General features: G+C 37.2%; 1 pseudogene; it reads right to left on the reverse strand.

Annotated features, from left to right (window-relative positions):
- Window positions 1-468: 468 nt before the first annotated feature.
- On the reverse strand, window positions 469-3,021 carry LOC104249349 (probable protein kinase At2g41970; annotated as a pseudogene).
- Window positions 3,022-19,981: the final 16,960 nt, after the last annotated feature.

Here is a 19,981-nt window from a genome sequence, read left to right on the forward strand (position 1 = left end):
TTCATCAAATAATGCAATACAATTCAGTATAAATATGATACATTATAAAACGACATATAACAACAATCCAAACAACCTGTAATGGGGAAAAGGAAGGACATGTGAAAAAGGATACCCAAGTGACGGTTTAAAAGGAGAGGTGGACATCTGTTAGGGTTAGGGTTGAATCCGTTTACTTTGGTAACGGTAATGTGATATTTGGACCGAAAGATAACGGGGTAAATATAAACATTTTATCAAGGTATAGGAACAAATCTAGACCTTTCCCATTAGATAATGGATTTGGGACCGATGGAGGAATCTCTATCTTTTGCGTTTGACCAAAAAGACGATGCGAGTATTATGGAAATTTGAATCCTTTTTCATGTCCAAAAGACTAAACGAGACGAGACCTACTTATGCCAAATTCGTAAACATTGAACTTTCAAATCATCGCCAAGTAGTAGTCTACGAGTAGTCAAACATCCATTGCACTTTGAAAATGAGAACATAATATTATTTAATCTTAAAGAAATCAGTTAAGCAAACAACATTCCAAAAGTCCTTTATCAAGATTTCCTTTTTCCTTGGATTGGCAACGGATCCATGACTTGGATCACAGCCTCGTTGGTACTTAAAACTGTCCCTGCAGCTTGTTTCAATTAAGAATAATGTTCCATGCTTGAGGCTCTGATCCTGCTGGTTTAATTTGCATTGAGAAGTGGCGTCAGTGCCCTGACCATAATAGACATGTTTGGCCTGAAATCTGCCTCATATTGAACACAAAGTTCTACAAGAGCAGCCACCTGAGAATAACCCGATAGCGTGTTACGTTATGTCCAAAATAACAACAACAACAACAATAACTCACTATAATCCCACAAGTGGGGTTTAGAGAGGGTAATGTGTACGCAAACTTTACCTCTACCTGGGGTAGAGAGACTGTTTCCGATAGACCCTCGGCACAAGAAGATGAAATGCAACAATAGAAAATATAGTAGCGTTGTGCCCAATAAAAATAAAAATAAATATAAGGCCTTGTTTGACAAGAATTTTGTTGAAGAAAACCTTGGCAATTGCCTTTGGAGGGTAGTCATTATTTAGGTTGGGATCAACACACTCCTTCACTTTATCTTCACTTAATAGCGGAGTTGCCTGCAGAAGATTTGAGGATGAATGAGTGCATAAAGATGAGATGAATTAGCTAGGTAGAGATATATAAGAACCTACCCATGCAACAAGACTCTGTTGCCCTTCGGGCATTGTATAATCTACTGGTTTCCTTCCTGTCAACAGCTCCAAGAGAATAACTCCAAAACTATAAACATCACTTTTCCGTGTTATCGCTTCTTCCATGGCATACCTGCACCATACATGACAAGAACATATACCTCTAATTTCAGTATAAGCTAACTAGGAATGTTAGGGTAACTGGTAAGTTTTAACAATGCAACGCTTACTCTGGACCATGGTAACCAAAGTCCTCTGAAGATTCAGAGGTTGTCAAGTTGAAATCAGCAATCTTTGCTATGAAATCATCAAAGAGTAGTACATTGCTTGATCTGACATCGTGATGAATAATTGGCGGTTCAACTTTTTCATGTAGATAATCGAGGCCACTAGCTACACCACAAGCAATTTTAACTCTCTCATTCCAGGTAAGAACTAGACTAGGTTTAGCACCTTGTACTCCCTTTCTACCTACAACAGAACATCCAAGAATCACAATTACTTATGATGTAATTGTACAAAGGATTATTCTGAATGAATTCATACCAAGATTGGAAAGTCTATTACCATGTAATACATCATGCAACGTGCCCATGGTTGCGAACTCATAAACTAAGATTCGATTGTTTGCTTCCAGGCAATAACCCATTAGAGTCACAAAATGTTCATGCTTAAGTCTTGAAACCATTGCTAACTGCATATGTAAAAAGGAAAATATTTTGTCTTAAAATGGAGTAATACTTACTACTGGTTACACGAAAAGGAGGAAAATATCAACCTGGTCTGCAAAGTCGGAATCTGGTTCTGGTGAAGAACTAGTATCCAATTTCTTTATTGCTACTTGTTGGTCATTGCTTAATTTAGCACCAAAAACGCAGCCATAAGATCCCTTTCCAATCAGAGCTTTCTCATCAAAGTTATTAGTTAGTATATTTAGCTCATCCAAGGACATCTCTGGACGTACCTCAATTGGTAAAACTTTCTGAGGAGCTACACTTGGCTCTCCTCCTTCACTAGCTGCACGATGTTTAAGACATAATTAAGCAAATAAAAGTTGGCCAGAAGGACGGGTGTGGTCATAATCTTCCTCATTTCACCAATTAGTCAAATCATGTTTATGATTGAGCAAAATAAAGAGGTGTCTGTGGTTTATTTAATTAGAAGGCCTAATAAATTTCAATCTAATACATGTAAACCAACAGGAAAAGGACATGTCCAACTAGAATTTTTTCACTTTTGTTCGCAATCTAAAAACTGTTCCCTCGGATCACTCACAAAAATTCAAAAAACAAACCAAAATTATATTCATGTCCAAACACAACTCTAATTTTCAAATACCATTTTCACTTGAAAAAAAATTCACTTTGTTTTTAAAATTTTAAAATTCTTATGTCCAAACGCCACTAAGTGAGTTTTAGATAATAAGGAGTGAAAACAATTCGATGGTATATTCACTATCCAAATGAGAACATTACACCATTCATAATAAATAAATAAGTAGAAGGAGAAAAGGGGTTTGGAGTGGCAAAATGGCAAGCAAAGAAACGAAAGAAAAGAGGGGATTTTGCAAGGTAAAAAACGGTTAACGTATAACTATGATAAAGAAGAAAGCTACCTTGGTTGTTGAAGTAATGGAGTTTATCCTTGATGATAGTCTTAATTGCATTGATGAGGATGATAGTGACAATGGCACTGATGATAAGGATGCCATAGTTGCCAAAATTTGATTCTGAAAAGGAAGACATTATTCTTTTCCAGTTTTGATGTTAATTTCTTGTTTATATAGGAAGCTGTGGCAAAGGTTTCAGTCAGTCAACACGGCAACTTTTGTTCTAAATAATTGTATTGTATGCAACAGCAAATTACAGGCGGCTAAGCATTGTACACTAGTTGTTTATTCAGACCAACAAGAGGATAAAACCAAACAGTGCTTACATAAAGCTGCAGTATTAGGCCAAGTTGCTTTATTATTTTTTTAGGCTAGTTGCAAGTTGCAACGCACCTAATCTAATTAATTGGGTAAACGTTAAGCCTTTTAGCTATATTCTTATTTTATTTTATTTAAAAAATTAAGTCTATTATTGTGCTCTGAATAGTCGACAGGGAATCCAACTACAATATTGATTTGAACCCTTCACATTGCAGTTAATTAAATGGTTTTCTCTAGACAGTTAATTAATAAGTGTACTACATTTTGTGGATGAGAAATTTTCAGAAATCACTATTGTTTACAGCTTGTTTGGATGGTTGTTACCCATTGTATCGTATCATATTATTACTTTAGATATAATTTTTATTTTGGGTGTTACTTAAATTTTATTGTATCGTATCGTTAAATCTGTCGTTACATAACGGCGAAATGTGCCACTTTATGTAACGACCGATTTGGTGTGGTCGCATCGTTACCTTGTCTTTTTCTCTCAATCTCACCCTTTATTATTATTAAATTATTTTATTTTATCATTTACCCTATCTTTTTATATAGTAATTTTACCTTGTATCATAATTTTTCTTTATAATATCGCAAGTTTATTCTCCATATTGCTGGTGCGTGATATCATGAAACGATGACAAACGACACAATCTATCCAAATATTGTATTTATCAAACGATACAGTACAATACAATACATTATACGATACATTATGAAATGGTGCGTAACAACCATCCAAACAAGGTGTTAGTGGTTATTAACTTCCTATAGCTAACATATACATAATTACTTTCTATCGCTACTATTCAGTTGTTACGGTAGTGTATTCGTTGTATTCGCGCTGCTGTATTCATGAATACAGCAGCATAGAACAGCAAAAAGCGCCTAAAAACCAGGGCAGTCCAGCTTCATGCACATGTATTCGCGTCATGTATTCATGAATACAACACCAAAAAGCACCCAAAATCAAGAAAATCCAATTGTACGTGCATGTATTCACATATATCCGCGTTGTTGTATTCATGAATACAGCAGTAAGAAGCACCTAAAATCAGGGCAGTCCAGCTGTAAACACATGTATTCACGCCATATATTTATGAATACAGCAGCAAAAAGCGCCTAAAATCAGGGCAATCCAATTGTACGCGCATGTATTCACTTGTATTCACGCTGTTGTATTCATGAATACAACAGTAAAAAGCGTTTAAAATCAGGGCAATCCAGTTGTACGCGCATGTATTCACATGTATTTATGAATACAGTAACGACAATCACCTTAAAAACAGGTATGTCCAGCTCTCATAAATAGCGTATTTCATGCCTTATTTCAGATCTTATTTCATGCCTCAATGATAGTATATACCATAAATACTTATTTTGCTATAAAATATAAAAGATAGCTAGGGTGTATACCTTTGCTATAGGAAGTAAAATATTTATTTTTTAACCTGTATAAATACTGGAATGAATTACTACACCTCATGGACAGTCAAATCAAAACAATAAACAAAAAGGATAAGAAAATGTGAAAGCATTGAGTGTTTCAAATAGTGATTGATATGAGACCGACAGGAAGTCTGAATAATCATCATGGAAAATAGAAACTTTTGTTATCCAAACAACAAAGTCGAAACCTAAATAATAATATTTTGGATTCAAAATATCTTTATACAATTAAAAAACAATTATATTTCTAACTAAAATACAATATTATACTGTATTTTAATTTAACAAAAAATTAGTCGTTAATATAAAATACACTATAATATTACGTTTTAATTAATACTTTATTTATTTATAGGAAATCGTATTATAATACTACGTTTTAGAAAAATATAGTATTATAATGTGTTTTCCTATTAAATTATAAACTTGTCTTCTTCCCCACGACAAAATACCCCCTGTCTAGCGGTCCCCCCTCCTTTTTGAAAACAAAAATCGATTGGACCCCACCTATTATACAAAAAGTGAAAAGTATAGGTCTCGCATACAATCTAAGCCTTCAATTGTTGTGGATTTCTTCTTTCAAGCTCAAAAATTCAAATTTTCGACATTTCAAAAAACATAAATCGAGGTATTCCGATTTAGTTTATGTCGAAACTCGTATAATTATGCATATTTGTTTTATTGAATGTGTTTCTACGTTGATTTATGTTATGTTTGCGATTAAATTTGTATGTTATTTTTACCCGAATTAAATTATTAGTGTTTTAAAAAAATAGTTAAAAGTTGAGAAATATTTTTTATTATTAATAAAATTGTTCATAAATATCTTTTACTGTTTTATATGTAATTTCGTGAATGTTATGTTCATATGTTTGTTGTTTTTATTTAGTTTAGATTATTTATTTGCTTAAAGAATAGTGGCCTTTTAGTGTAGTAAAATATAGAGCCTTTTAGCGTAGTAAAATATAGAGCCTTTTAGCGTAGTAAAATATAGAATCTTATAGCATAGTAAAATATAAAGCCTTTTAGCGTAGTAAAATATAGAGCCTTTTAGCGTAGAGTCTCTGTAGTTTAAGTATCTACTAATTACAAACTCTATCCAATTACACTTTACAAAAATTAATTATTTAATTTATAAAACAAACTTACAGAACTAACAAATTAATATATGTTGTCAAATTAAATATCGAGCATGGAACTCATAGTTATATACCTTGTCCAATTAAAAATTAATTATTTAATTTATAAAACTAACAAAATTTTAAAAATATTGAAATTGACATACATAAGAATTCAGGATAGCTTGGTGCTACTGAGCCTCAAATATCTAACCTGGAACTCATAGATATTTACTCTGTCCAATTAAATAATTAATTATTTAATTTATTATACTAACAAAATTCTAAAAAATTTGAAATTAACACACACAAAAATTAAGGAAGCTTGGTGCTACTAAGCCTCAAATATCGAGCCTGGAATCCATAGTTATATATTCTGTCCAATTAAATAATTAAATATTAATTATTATAACACAAACAAAATTCTAAAAATATTAAAATTGACACACATAAGAATTCAGGATAACTTGGTGCTACTGCGCATCAAATATCGAGCCTGGATCCTATAAATATTTACTCTGTCCAATTAAATAATTAATTATTTAATTTATTAAACTAACAAAATTCTAAAAAAATTTAAATTGACACACATAATAATTAAGGATAGCTTGGTGCTACTAGGCCTCAAATATCGAGCCTGTAACCCATAGTTATATACTATGTACAATTAAATAATTAAATATTAATTATTATAACACAAACAAAATTCTAAAAATATTGAAATTGACACACATAAGAATTCAGGATAGCTTGGTGCTACTGGGCATCAAATATCGAGCCTGAAACTCATAGATATTTACTCTGTCCAATTAAATAAGTAATTATTTAATTTATTAAACTAACAAAATTCTAAAAAATTTGAAATTGACACACATAATAATTAAGGATAGCTTGGTGCTACTGGGCCTCAAATATCGAGCTTGGAACTCATAGTTATATACTCTGTCCAATTAAATAATTAAATATTAATTATTATAACATAAACAAAATTCTAAAAATATTGAAATTGACACACATAAGAATTCAAGATAGCTTGGTGCTATTGGGCCTCAAATATCGAGCTTGGAACCCATAGTTATATACTCTGTCCTATTAAATAATAAACATTAATTATTATAACACAAACACACAATTAATATTGTTTAATTTACAGTAGACGTCATGGACTTGCCGCCCATGCATCCTGGACCAGCCTCGGATCAGATATTAGTGTTACAGGGCGACCATAGGTCCTCCTACGTACGGGAGGGACATCTATTGGATCAGACTCTCCGCGCCAGAAGGTCGGACGACTTGTGGGACTTTTTGAGGCATAAAGATTTCCATCCCCGCGTAGTGCATCGCCTGCGTGCTACGGGCTTCCTTAGGATTTTTGAGATTAGGCGGCTGCAGCTCGACTGGTCTCTCATCACGGCGTTGATAGAGCGGTGGTGATCGGAGACGCACACTTTTCACCTGCCCACTGGAGAGGCCACCATCACGCTTCAGGATGTTTAGGTTTTATATGGGCTGCGTATTGATGGACTAGCCATTACACTGCCCTAGTATATGAGAGCTATGACGCGTGCCCAATATTTGAATTTGCTGGAGCAGTATACTGGTTTCAGGACACAAGGTGAGGCTGCAGTTAGAGAGGGCAGTCGCACTTCTGTGATAGCTGCCAGACAACATATGGAGATATTGCACCCCGACATTACTAGCGAGACAGAGGATCTCCATATTCACTGGTACACGAGGTTGGAGTTGTTCCTTCTTTTTTGGGGTGTTTTGTTCCCGAATACTTTGGGAAATCTAGTAAGTATGCGCTTTCTACATCATCTTCAGCAGCTAGATGAGTTACCCTAGTACAGCTGGGGTGCTGTTGTTCTCACCTACCTGAATAGGAGTATATGTCGGGCTAGCATGGGCACCCAGGTCGACATATTTGGTTTTCTGCCGCTTCTACAGGTGACAACATATTCGAATACTCTGTTCATTACTTCGAATTCTAATAGTCAAAATGACTCTTAAATTTTACGTCAACCTTGTATGTTAGGTTTGGGCCTGGGAGCGGGTCCTGCCGTTGCAGCTACCTCTACCACCATTAGAGCCGGATGTAGCACCTTCGTTTCTCCCTCTAGCTAGGAGGTGGGTTCTTCGGCATGGGAAATACCAAGGCACTGATGTTCATCATAATCTCCCCCTTGTCAGGGATGTGTTGGATATGCTGGAGGCCGAACAGGTAAATATGTACCTAAACTTACTTGTTATAAATTCACTTATGTTGCGCATACTCACTTTTATGTTATTATTTGATAGTTCATCTGGATGCCATACATCAACGAGTTGCTAGCTGATCTGCCCGATTATTGCTCGGTCGACTGATAGCTTTGGAGCACTTCTGTCCCGCTGATGTACATCGATGTTGTGGAGCATCATGCTACAGAGCAGGTACTTCGCCAGTTTGATCGTCCCTAGACTATACCGAGGGAGCTTGCATGGGTGGCTACACATTATTAGCGGGATGATCGTTCGATGGTGGACGACGCATTTGTAGGATGGCTCGAGGCACGGGTCCTTATTTGGGAGCAGCGAGAGGACCTGATTCCACCACCACCTTCACAGATCCAGGCAGTGACTATTGAGCTCTATACGTCATGGTACCGCCGTCACACCCGATTGATGATCGGGAACCCCGTTCATGTACCTAGCGATCGGTTCAGATCATACGCTTGGAGGCACGAGGCACTGGTATGTTTTTATTGGAACCCATACTTATAATTGTGATATAGCGTTATGTAATTAATATTTTAAATGTTGTGAAGGCTATTGGGTATCACATGTTCTACCAGTTGGGACAGGAGATGTAGCAGCATACCGACAATGTTGCAGTCATTGAGTATGGCCGGCAGGTGGAAGAGCTGGCTCTCGGGACCCTACAGCGAGCCAGAGAGGACGAAAGGTTGGATCATGAGTCTGAGTATGTGGTGCTAGAGCAGCACCATCGGGGTAGGCCTATCCCACGAGGCAGGGGTCGAGCACCAGCCAGGGCTGCTCCACTAGGCAGGGCTATCCCACGAGGTAGGGATGTCCCACGGGGCCGCGGGGGACAGCGAGGAGGTGGTCTCCAGCAAGGGGGAGTTGAGGCACCTATCGACCCACCTGTTGAGTCACCTGATGAGGATCTTGGAGATGATCAGCCGGGTTATTTCCCTCAACTAGACGAGCCTTCCAGCAGCATGTTGTCGTACAGCCTTCAGCTAGATCTGCCAGCATCGCAGGCCACCCCGTCATATCCATTGTTGATCACGGGTACATTCGACGGAGATGTAGGCGGTTCTTTTCAGGCCAATTTACCGCAGCTAAGGATCGGCCGACCCGAGACGTGGATGATGGGCGCAGGTTGAGTTTTGTCTCATCCCTAGCGGTTGATGCAGATCTATCACAGGCGCAGGTATGTCTGTATTACTGTAAAATTTCAATTTGTTTTCTTTTTCTTAATGATTTACCATAAATTAATTTTTAATTTTCTTATTAAGGCTTCGTCCTAGCCCATCACGGAGGCCACTGTACGCGATTATGAGGACACCACAATGCTTATACTCAGGAGCCCGACGAGACCATGGTGAGAAAATGTTTTTGACTTAACACGTACATTACTACTATACATTTTAATATGCTAAGCTTAGTAATTGTTTTGTAGGTTGCTGATGGCCCGACGACCCCTTCTACCGATCCTTCCAGCTGTACTATCGATGCTCTGCGCATCCTCACATAAAGAGGCGACTTGATAAGGATGATCCTGATAGTGTACCCGGGCGACAGGGTATGTGCCTCAGGCCAGCGGCTGCACTGAAGCACAGGCTGCGGGACTCATTGATTTATGTTTGTTTGTATTTTGTGTAAATACTACATTATGTAAATAATGGCAAGAATTGTATTTTAACAACAATTTTATTTTAACAGAATTTGAACAACAATTTTATTTTAACAGTACAACACAAACACAAATATAGTAAACCTAACAAAACATAAATTCAGTACAACTAATGATAACACATGTTAAGGGAAACATAAAAATATACTACTACGCTAAACACGTACATGTCATTGTTTAGTCACCACCGCCTAGTATTCTCTGCTCACAACCACTTGAGTTGGTCTTCCAGCTTTTTTTTCTTTTTCCACCTCCTTGAGTTTCGCCTTCAACTCCGCAACTTCTTGGCTGGATTGTCGCTCTCTTTCCCACTGCTTCAAACACAAACTATGAAGATAATACAACTTGTCTTTGTAGTATTCCTGATCACAGGGTTCATCAATCCATACCTCAAAATTACAAACAGGTTCGCCGGGTTACCTATAAAACTTATTCATACACGCCCAATAGCGGCGTCCAACTTCTTCCCAACAATCGTGCATCATGCATTTTTTGCCACACTCGCACCTTGGGACATAAAGGGGTTGTTGAGACATTTGTTAAAGCGTAAAGAGAAAATAACTAGAATGTGCCTGTTATCTATAGGCAAGATTTCACACAAAATGTAGTATTATACCGCGCTATACATATTAAATTTTTCTGAAAGGAAACAGCTTTTGCGCAGTCGGATTAGTTTTTTTAGACTGACAAGACAACACACAAAAGGTAGTATTATACCATGCTTTACATATTAAAGTTTTATGAGACGAAATAGCTTTTGCGCAGTCGGTTCAGCTTTTTTTAGACCGACAAGACAACACACAAAATGTAGTATTATACCACGCTTTACATATTAAATTTTTCTGAGACGAAATAGCTTTTGCACAGTCGGTTCAGCTTTTTTCAGACCGACAAGACAACACATAAAATGTAGTATTATACCACGCTTTACATATTAAATTTTTCTGAGATGAAACAGCTTTTGCACAATCAGTTCAGCTTTTTCAGACCGACAAGACAACACAGAAAACGTAGTATTATACCATGCTTTACATATTAAATTTTTCCTATTGGTTATTATCCTTTATTTTCTTGTACGTTGCTTTAGTTATTTTCTTCGATTCCTTTTTTAAGACAGTGGCCAGTTTAAGAAGCAAATTTTCAAGAAGGATAATAAATGATGTCTTGATTTTATAGGTTTTTTTTATTTTAATATTGGTCTTCTTTACTAACACCAATAAATTGAATATTTGAACTACCATATCAGCATCCCAATTCAAAAGGTCATGTTAAAAATAAGATGTAATAAGATTGTGGAACATAATTTTATTTGATAGATATTGCTAGATACACAAGTACAGACACGTATTACAAAAAATACGAAAACAAAAGATTAGGTGTATCCTTGAAAGTTGGGTACATTCGACGAACTTGCACAAGGAGCTGGATTACCACCGCCACGCACACTAGCTGAAGGACATTTATGACGGTCGTGTCCTGTTTGCGAGAATATGCCACATTTACATGCATAAACAGTGTCACCAACATCCATTTGATTCCTTATACGCGTTCTCTTTTACACTTGCGGCTTGTGCAAATAGTCCTTGTTACACACCATTTTAAAAGGTTCCAGCGGCCAATAATGCACAGGACCCAATGGCTACAACTGCCCACTATACATGTCTACGTATGCAACAACACTGTATTGCCTATCAATATAGTTGGTTGCCCCTAAACCAACTTGTTGAAAGCACTTCAAGGAATGTACGCACGACATGTGGTAGATGGTCCATTTCCCACATGAACACAACCTGTTGGCTTCATTTACCGTCTGTAAATTATTCCCCCGGTGTCCGTGGATAGCGGTGCGAATTTCAAAAATACTCCGGTCGTGATCGTACTGTAAAAATGAATGTCAATGTGCTCACCTCTTGTACTTCTCAAATCTTCTCATCGGTATTGGCATAAATTGAACACTCATGTCCATCAATACCAATGCAGCTCTATGCCTTTCAACAAACCTCTCTGCAATCTGTTTGAATGTTCCGGACCATGGCAGTGACTGGCAATCCACGTGCAGACTTCAACAAGTCGTTGAATGACTCCGACACATTTGTAGTTAGGGCTCCCCATCGTCTGCCGCTATCAGCATGCAATGTCCACATGTGAAACTCATGTCTTATCAGTCAAGTATAGGCTCGTGGATCTAACTGTTGAATCGCTTCCATGCGCCTCATGAATTTGCACTGTTGGTGCTCAGTTGCAGCCATGCACATTAAATCATGCAAGGCCTTGTCGTGATACTTCTTCTGGAAATTGGCCTTAAGGTGCCTCACATAGTAACAGTGGTATGCATAGGGTTCCTGCTATTCAGGCAAATGTCGTACATAACTTAAAATACCACCATGTTGATCAGATATTAGACAAATACCTGAATACTGTTTGACAACGTGCTGCTTCAAGTGGTTCAAAAAAACCGTCCACGTCTCTTTGCTTTAGTTGGCACAAATGGAAAAAGCTAGTGGAAATATTTGTCCGTTGGCATCTACTGCAACTGCAATCAAAAGCTTAATATCATACTTTCCATAGACATGAGTACCGTCTATGGAAATTACAGGATGACAATGAAAAAAACCATCAATTGCTAGTTTAAATGACCAGAACACATAGTTGAGAATATATTCGGGTCGTTCTGGACTCCGCTCACGCCTCCATTCAACAATAGTCTCGGGGTTAAAATGTTGCAGTGCGTCCATGTACCTGGGTAGAGATGAAAAAGACTCATCCCAGTCACCATAAATAAGTTCAAAGGCATGTTTGCACCCGAGATATGCCTTTCTTTTGGTTATAGTACAACCATACTCCTGGTGGATGGCTGTAATACACTCTTTAATCTTGAATCTAATGGACACTTCCATGTATGGAATCAATACAAGAGAAATCAAGTCTACATCCAGGTTGAAGTGATTCTCACTGAATGTGTCTATTTCACACCTGTAGGTGCTAATATATGTACCTACTTTTCACAACCCTGATTTCTTCTTGCTGGCACGCAACATCCAGTGACAACCCATAAAGTCTCCACGACATACAGCCTTGTACACCTCCATAGTTGACTCCCTTACCGTTATCTCACGGCACTCTCTTATGTTGTAGATGTTTACAGCCCAAGCGAGCTTTATCGGGGAAATACATGCCCTTTTCTAGCACTGCTGGTCTAGACTCATCCTACATTGCTGACCGAAATTCATCATCATCCCTTGTGAGGGCATCCACGTTCAGCATACTTGGAAAATTATCAAGGTAGGGAATATTTCGCTCATAAAATGGTATGTGAGACTCGTACACTCTTGGTCTAACGGGAGGTGGAGGAGCATGCTCCCTCGTCAGCTCAGGTTCGGCATCCACTTCCTCCTCATCATCACCCTCATCAGGGAAGGGTGTGTCATCTCCAAACTCATCGACATTGTTGTCATAATCACTATCATCTTCCTGACTCTGCACATCTGCCAAATCACGAGTCAATACGTCGTCTATGGGTAACTATGTGAGGTCAGGAACATCAAGTTGCTCGTTTTCACTGCAAAAAAAGAACAAAATGATAAGCTACTCAACTAGATAAATAATTTACATATAGCTATATCACTTTACTTACAAGTCGTACTGTGTTGATATTTTATGATGGACATTTTCTTGTTGGTGATGACTCCCGGATGGACCACTGTCGTCCAACATGCCAAAACTACGCATATTCCAACTAGGAGCGGGGTCATAACTTGTAAAATTCATATCTGGACGGTACCCCCTATGAAATATGAGTGTTAATACAAATCCAATTCAAACATAAAATAAACATCGCTAAAGCGTAAAAAAATTAAAGTTTACCGGTCGTCTTGTGGATTATATAAAGTCGAAAAACTATTTTGTGGCTGCTCATTCGCCAGTGGTGACAAGTTTAAATCAAGGCAAGCTCTTTCATCAGGAATCTGTCCGGCAAAAACTGCTCCAGAATAACCACCCGATGACTGGGGGTTATCCCTACTATGCACACCCTCATTATTGGGAATGTCTTCAACCTTGACGTATATTTCCAATAATTTTATTACAATAAATTCCTCGTATTCATCAGGAATCCGCAAAAAATCTCTAAGCGTTTCATCATCTTCGATGTTATACTCAGAATAATAAGCAAACCCCTGCGGAGTCACAGAATACGAAAATCTATCGGTTACTTTAAGGTTCACCAAATGTTTCCTCACGTTCATTTTTTTACGTAACAACGATACCAATTTATCGTACTTCATTGTAAGCGGAAATTTAACATGACACTGTAGAGGTGAACTATACCTCACAAAGTTATTCTCCATTACAGCCTCACCCCCCTCCCAATATAATGAATCCCTTATTTTTGGCTCTTCAGACATTATAAAAAAAATGCTTGATAACAAGAAGAGAAGTATGAATGGAAGTTTGAAGGAAAGTTTTCAATGGATTTTCATAAAATCCTAACGCCTTTAAATAAGGCAAGTCCTAGCTTGGGGTGCAGAATTGTTTTATGTAAAACGCAGTATAATACCACGCTTTATGTATTTGAATTATTGTTATGTCAGTTATCCGCAGAACACTTATTGGTGGGCCAAAAAAGGAAGTAAAACACAGTATAATACTACGTTTTTAGTAAAACATAGTACTATACTGCATTTTACATTAAAAAAAACTAATATTGTCAGTTATCCTAAGAATAGGGAATATTGGTGGGCCCAAATTGAAGTTATACTGTGTTTTAGTAAAACATAGTATTATACTATGTTTTACATTAACGACTAACTTTCCGTTAGACTAAAACGCAATATAAAACTGCGTTTTAGTTAAAAATGTAACTTTTTAGTTGTATAAAGGTATTTTGAGTCCAAAATACCATTATTTAGGTTTCGGACTCGTCAGCAAAGGCTATCAATGGTTCAAAGAGTGTGGTGGCCTGGTGGGTGAGAAATTTGAGTCTGGAACCAAAATGTGGTTCTTTTGGACTCAAAGAATCAAAATGTGTGGAAAAAGAAATTGGGAACCAAAATATATATAACGTCCTAGCTAAAGGCTCTACACCTTAACAGTCGTTTGCCTAGTTAAGTATAGCGTCCTTATATAAGGCGCTATATTTGAACGTAAAATGAGCGGGAAGGTATAGCGCCTTATGTTAACACGTTATAGTATAGCGTCTTAATATAAGGTGTTATACCTAGATAAAAAGGCGTCCCTTCTCCTTCCCCACCAACAGAACCCTTAAGACCCACCCCCACCCCCCCACCCTTTTACTATAATTTGAAAAGACAGGCAGTATAGAACGACCAAAAAAGCTCGAGTGGAGCCCATCAGTCTTACAAAAAGTGTATATTCTCGGTCCCACATCCTAGCTAAGGTGTTATCTCGTATTAGGTTGCTCGTTTCAGCTCCAATTACTAAATCTTCAAGTTTCCAAAAAATTAAAATCGAGGTATTCCGACTTAGTTTTTGTTAAAACTTATGTATAAATAATGCCTATTAGTTATTTTTTACTGTGCTCTATGTTATTTCGTGATTGTTTTGCAATTTAATTAATTTGTTATTTTTTATCCGGACTATATTATTAGTGTGCTAAAAAATTAGTAAAATGGAAAATTGTTATTAGTTATTTAAAAAAATGTTAATTAGTTACTTTTTACCGTGGTATATATTTTTTCGTGATTGTTTTGTGATTAAATTAATTTTTTATTTTTTATCCGATTTAAATTATTTATTTGCTAAAAGACTAGTAAAATAGATAAATTATTGCTTTAGTTCCCTATTGTGGTATCTTGTGCCCTAATGTAGTGCTCATATTTGTAATGTAGTGCCCTTTTAGCATAGTAAAATGTGGTACCCTTTAGCGTAGTATCTTTGTAGTTATTGAAATTAATCATTTAAGTATCTGTTAAATCCAAAAATATCTCAAAAAAGATGATAGTGCAAACACAAACTCTCTCCAATTCTAATCAACAAACGTAAAAAAATAACATGAGAAAACAACAATACTAAGTATTGTTTTATGAATATTTAATAATTAATTATTTAATTTTATTATAGTCAAAAATAGGTGAGTAACAAACAAACATATAAAATAATAAAATAACATATAAAATAACAGACTTGTTGAGTGATAAATTGGTAAATTTTTCTCATCATGAACACAAGCACATTGGATTCCTTGGTGCTACTGAGCTTCAAATCGAGTCCGGATCCAAAATGTGATTTATTTGGACTCAAACTAAGTATTGTTATATGAATATTTAATAATTAAATCATGTATAGTTATGAAACTTAATTATTTAATTTTATTATAGTCAAAAATAGGTGAGTAACAAATAAATATATAAAATAATAAAAACATATAAAATATAAAATTATAATATAGAAAAAATATATCAACCTAATTAACAATATAGTAAAAATATCGAATAAATTTTAATATTAAAGGTATTGCAATATATTTAAAGATGTTAAGCAATGAAAAAGAAAAATACTTTAATTAATATTGTTCAATTTACAGTAGTTATCATGGAGGTTCCGCCTATGCATCTCAGACCTGCCTCGCTAGAGCTATTGTTGCTACAGGCCAAGCATATGTCTTCGTACATATGGGAGGGGCAGTTATTGGCCCAGATGTTCCGTACTAGACGAGTAGACGATATGTTGGACTTTCTTAGGGCCCACCATACCCATCCCCGTATAGTCAGATGTCTTCAGGATACAGGTTTCTATAGGATTATTGAGATCGGTCGGTTGCAACTGGAATGGTCATTGATCACGGTTTTGATAGAGCGGTGGAGACTGGAGACACACATATTTCATTTACCCATTAACGACTCTACCATCACGCTTCACGACGTGGAGGTTCTGTATGGGGTGCCAATGTATTTACCTACAACCCACATATTTGTTTTCTTCTTCCTCGCACGCAGCATCCAGTTACAACCCGTAAACCATCTATGGAAAATAACTTTGTATACATCTGGAGATGACTCTACTACCATGATCTCACGACACTCTTTTATGTTGTACATTCGCATCGCCCTGCTTAGGCGCATTTTATAGGAAAAATCATGGCCTTTGACAGCACCGTTGCTCTAGATTCATCCCATATTGCAGTTTGAATTTCTTCAATATCCCTTGCTAGGGCATACACATCCGGCATACTTGGCAAATGATCAAGGTAGGGAATCTCCCTTGAATGAAATGGCACATGGGACTCGTACACTCTTGGTCTAATGGGAGGTGGAGCATGCTCCCTCGTCAAATCAGGTTCAGCATTCTCTTCTCCTCATTATCACCCTCATCAGGGAAGGTGTGTCATCTCCAAACTCATCGACATTGTTGTCATAATCACTATTCTCTTCCTGACTCTGCGCATCTGCCAGATCTCGATTAAATATGTCGTTTTTGGGCAATTGAGTAAGGGCAGGACCTTCAAGTTGCTCGTTTTCACTGCACAACCAATAAATAATAAGTTACTCAAATTGATCCAAATTTACATATAGCTTTATTAATTCATTTACAAATCATAATGTGTTGGTATCCCTATTGTGGACATTATCCTGTTGATGATGACTCCCGGTGTCACGACCCAATTCCATTACAGGTCATGATGGTGCCCAACACTCTTGTCAGGCAAGCCAACGCGGAAGTATTAATAAGTTCTCATTTTCACTTTACTAAAACAAGTACAAAAATTTCTAAATTTGAAGTTAAAAGCATGTGATAATTAGTAACGAACAAAAATAGTTATACAATCCCCAAAAGAATAGTCTACCAATGTGTGTGTCAAGACCTGGTGTTACAAGTTTATGGGCAACTAGTAGAATATACAAAAGAATAATTTATCCTACTGTCTGAAATAGAATAGACAGCCAAAATAAAGAGAGACTCCATCATGCTGCTGAACGGCATAGGAAGGGAGCAACTCACCGTGGAAGTATCAGACACTGATCAAGAGTGCGCAACAGACTGGTAACCAGGTGTACCTGCCTCAGATCTTGTACAATTAAGTACAGAAGTGTAGTATGAGTATATAAACAATATATACCCAGTAAGTATCCTGTCTAATCTCGAAGAAGTAGATATGAGAGGTCGACATGACACTTACTAGGGTCAAATAATATGAGAAATGAATCATACTGAACATGGATAGTACAAATAATTAACAGTTTATAGCAAGAAATAACAGGTCATTTCCTAGATAATATCACAGTTGGCCACTTACATTTCAGGGCATATAACAAAGCTCAATCCACAGAAAAATACTAAGTAAAATCATGCGCAAGTAGTACTGAGGTCGTACGGCCCGATCCAGCATAAAAGTAAATTATGCACTGCCGAGGGTCGAACGACGCGAACCATAGATGCACCTAATATCCCGCTCACAAATCAGATATGCAACGCGGTCAAATGTAATTAAAACAACAATAGGCAGACAAGAATATATATCTGGGGAGCAATTACTCACAGAAATATCAACTTTTCTTTAAAAGGGCCAAGAAAGATAACGTTCCTCTTATTAGTCTCATTTACAATAATCATCACGTTTTAAACAAACCAAATTAAACATAAAGTTACAAGAATATCACATAAACTATGCTTTTGGGTCCTAGACTACCCGGACTTAGCATAATAGTAGCTACGTACGGACTCTCGGCACCTAGTGTGTACGTAGCCTCCGCATTCAATGGCAAATTTATTTGATTATATCAGCTATGGGGACAATTCACTCTTACAAGGTTAGATAGGAGACTCACCTTGCTCCAAAGTGTACTTCCAATACCAAGAACGTGCTCAAGATCCTCAATTTGGAGCCGAACGATCCGAAACTAATTAAACGAGGTAGGAACTAGTAAATACAAGCTCAAGAGTTCGCATTTTAATTACTAAAGTAATTTTCCAACCTTAAACACAAGTTTCCTAAAATTCGACCCCAGGCCAACGTGCCCGGATTCCGAATTTTTTTGAAGAAAGTTGTTCTTTATAATTTAAGAATCAATAATATATGATTTTTAATGCATTTTATAACAAATTTTGTGGTTAAATCTAACTTTTATCAAAACCCTAGGTTTTGCTCTAACCCCATGATTTTACCTTAATCTTTGTGTGTTAATCTACCCAAGACTCAAGTATTAAACTAGAATTAGGTAGGATAAACATACCTCAAGATGCTAGGTGGAAGTCCTCTCTCAAGAGCTCCAAAATCGCCCAATGGGTGAGTGAAAAATGGCCAAAATGGCTTAGAGCCCGTATTAAATGAAGCTCACTGCTTCAATGATTTCCGCATCTGCGGTCCCACTTCTGCGAGAGGAATGCCGCATCTGCGGAATTGGCCAAGCGAGCTGGGACCGCTTCTGCGGTCTTGAAGCCACTTCTGCGACTAAGGAACCGCTTCTGCGGCTTTGGCTTGGCCTGCCTTGGACGCATCCACGAGAGGACGACCTCTTCTGTGGTCTCGCACTTGCGGCTGACCAACCGCAGGTGCGATTATGACAGCAACCTGAAGCTTCAGCTCTTCCCAAATTTTTCAACTTCACTCAAGCCTCGTCTGATTGACGCTCAGGGCTCCCGGGCCCCGTCCGAACATACCAACAAGTTTAAAATCATGAAACGGACTCGCTCGAACCTTCGGAACGCCCAAAACAATGCTAAATTTAAGAATCACCCCCTAAAACCAATGCAATCAAACTTATGAACTTTAAGTTCTACAATTCACTTCTAACGCGCCGAAATATGCTTATACTACTCGAATTGACACCAAATTTTGTGGGCAAGTCTTAAATGTTATGTTGGACCTGTACCGGGCTCCGGAACCAACATACGAGCCCGATACCAACGCGATCAATCATTATTTAATTTCTTTAAATCCTTAGAATTTCAATTTAACAATTTCTAATAAAAATTCATTACTCGAGCTAGGGACCTGGGAATTCAATTCTGGGCATACACCCAGGTCTCATATTTTCCTACCGACCCTCCGGAACCGTCAAAATACAAATCCGGGTCCGTTTGCTAAAAATGTTGACCAAAGTCAAACTTAGCCTTTTAAGAAAATCTTAAGGAATCAAATGAGCCTATTTCAATCCAAACTCTTCCAAATCCGAACCAACCATCCCCACAGGTCGTAATTAGTTAAAGCAAGCACAAAAAGTTTTATTTAGGGGGACGAGGTTCTAAAAATCAAAACGACCAGTCGGGTCGTTACACCATGATCCAACACACCAAAACTAGACATATTCCAAGTGGGTGTTGGTTCATAACTTGTAAAATTCATATCTGGTCGGTACCCCCTGTGGATATATGAGTGTTAATACAAATTTAATATATAAAAAT

The sequence above is a fragment of the Nicotiana sylvestris genome, chromosome 3, assembly GCF_000393655.2.
Source record: "Nicotiana sylvestris chromosome 3, ASM39365v2, whole genome shotgun sequence".
Classification (NCBI taxonomy): domain Eukaryota; kingdom Viridiplantae; phylum Streptophyta; class Magnoliopsida; order Solanales; family Solanaceae; genus Nicotiana; species Nicotiana sylvestris.